This window comes from Cucurbita pepo, chromosome 18 (assembly GCF_057944985.1).
Source record: "Cucurbita pepo subsp. pepo isolate OVF chromosome 18, ASM5794498v1, whole genome shotgun sequence".
NCBI lineage: Eukaryota > Viridiplantae > Streptophyta > Magnoliopsida > Cucurbitales > Cucurbitaceae > Cucurbita > Cucurbita pepo.
Window position 1 is genome coordinate 2,724,884 of NC_141815.1, and position 2,500 is coordinate 2,727,383.

The following is a 2,500-nucleotide window of genomic DNA, read 5'->3' on the forward strand; positions in this document are numbered from 1 at the left end:
CCCGCATGCCCCCGCGCACTCACCCCGCACGCCCCCGCACACCCCCGCACGCTCACCCCGCACACCCCCGCACGCTCACCCCGCGCACCCCTGCACGCCCCCGCGCGCTCACCCCGCACGGCCCCGCGCGCTCACCCCGCACACCCCCGCACGCCCCCGCGCACTCACCCCGCATGCCCTCGCACACCCCCGCGCGCTCACCTCGCACACCCCCGCGCGCTCACCCCGCACGCCCCCGCACGCTCACCCCGCGCACCCCCGCACGCCCCCGCACTGCCCCGCGCGCTCACCCCGCACGCCCCCGCACACCCCCGCGCCCCCACTCCCCTCGCACACGCCAAGCCCCATCCTATGCTATGTGCGATACATGTCCTACCAACAGCATATCAAAAGTGTTGGATGTTACCTCCATAAAAAAAACATCATACCCAATGCCTATGAAACGTGAGTACACGTATAAAGCCTTGAAGGTTAGCCCCTACAACAATTCATCACACCTAACATCCGTGGAAAGTAAGAACGTGTATAAAGCCTTGGACTATAAAAATATCATCAAACCCAATACCCGTGAAAAGTGAATGTTCATTTTTAATGTTTTTTTTTTTTTTGGAACTAAGAAAAGAGTGACACCCGTCAAATTTAACTATTTTTTCTTTTGCTTGTCTAAAACAATAAAATGAAGAGTTTTGATACTAGAGCAAGTACATTACACTAAGACACCAACCATGACCGCGTTTTTACAACCATCACCCATTAATTGTGAAAGTACATGTGGAGTGGTCGGTTTGTTGTAATATTTTTTTTGGGAACTAAGCAACATGAAAGAATGATTCCCACAAAATTTCAGATTTTTTTGACCACTCTAGCTATTTTTTCTAATTTCTTATTATTTAATATTTAAAAATTCATTAAAAAAAATTGGTTGGTCGAAAAATTATGAAACTTGATTTCTAGATCCATTGGAATGTCCAATTCATGAATCAATTGAGTTCATGGAAAAAAACATTCTAAAACTTGAGATATTTGACCGTATGACCGCTCAGAAAAATCGTATCTAGGCCTGGCAGACCAAAAATGCCTCAAAATGTACTATATAGGGGGGTGACTAGTCTGCATGGGCTGGGCACGGGGGTACCCCCTATATCTTCCGCCACCCCCACGCCCCAAGCACTATGCGCCGCACAGGGGCATATGCTTGGGGCGTCGGGGTGGTGGTCGGAGGCCGAGGGCGGTTGACGGCGGGGGTGCGGTGGCGGAACGCGCACGGTGGGGCAGTGTCGGAACGTTCCCGTGCGCTCGCCAGCCCCACCCCGCCCCACCCGCGTGCGCCCCGCCCGCTTGCCCCCGTGCGCTCGCCCGCCCCGCCACGCCCTCATGCTCCAGCGCGCGCGCGCTCGCCCGCCCCGCCACGCCCTCATGCTCCAGCGCGCGCGCGCGCGCCCCGTCCCGCCCCGCCCGCGTGCTCCCGCGCGCGCGCGCCCCCGCCCCGCCCCGCCAGCGTTCGCCCCGCGCGCGCGCGCCCCCCGCCCCGCCCCGCCAGCGTGCTCCCGCGAGCGCGCGCCCCCCGCCCCGCCCCGCCAGCGTGCTCCCGCGAGCGCGCGCCCCCCGCCCCGCCCCGCCAGCGTTCTTCCGCGAGCGCGCGCCCCCCGCCCCGCCCCGCCAGCGTGCTCCCGCGAGCGCGCGCCCCCCGCCCCGCCCCGCCAGCGTGCTCCCGCGAGCGCGCGCCCCGTCCCGCCCCGCCCGCGCTCTGCTGCGCGCGCGCCCGTGCCTGCGCCCCATCCATCACCCATTAATTGTGAAAGTACATGTGGAGTGGTCAGTTTGTTGTAAATTTTTTTCTGGGAGCTAAGCAACATGAAAGAATGATTACCACAAAATTTCAGATTTTTTTTACCACTCTAGCTATTTTTTCTAATTTCTTATTATTTAATATTTAAAAATTCATTAAAAAAAATTGGTTGGTTGAAAAATTATGAAACTTGATTTCTAGATCCATTAGAATGTCCAATTCATGAATCAATTGAGTTCATGGAAAAAAACATTCTAAAACTTGAGATATTTGACCGTATGACCGCTCAGAAAAATCGTATCTAGGCCTGGCAGACCAAAAATGCCTCAAAATGTACTATATAGGGGGGTGACTAGTCTGCATGGGCTGGGCACGGGGGTACCCCTATATCTTCCGCCACCCCCACGCCCCAAGCACTATGCGCCGCACATGGGCATATGCTTGGGGCGTTGGGGTGGTGGTCGGCGGACGAGGGTGGTTGACGGTGGCGGTGCGGTGGCGAAACTTGCGCGGTGAGGCCGTGTTGGGTGTGCGCCTTTGGGCGTGCGACATGAGCCTTGTTGAGAATGGAATGTTGCGATGTTGCCTTGTAACTTGGGCTGGCTTGAGGATGGTTGATGGCTGGTACGATGATGAAACATGCAAGGTGGGGTGGAGTCGGGTGCCTTCGGGCGTGCGACATGAACCTCGTTGAGTGTGTGACGTTGTGGT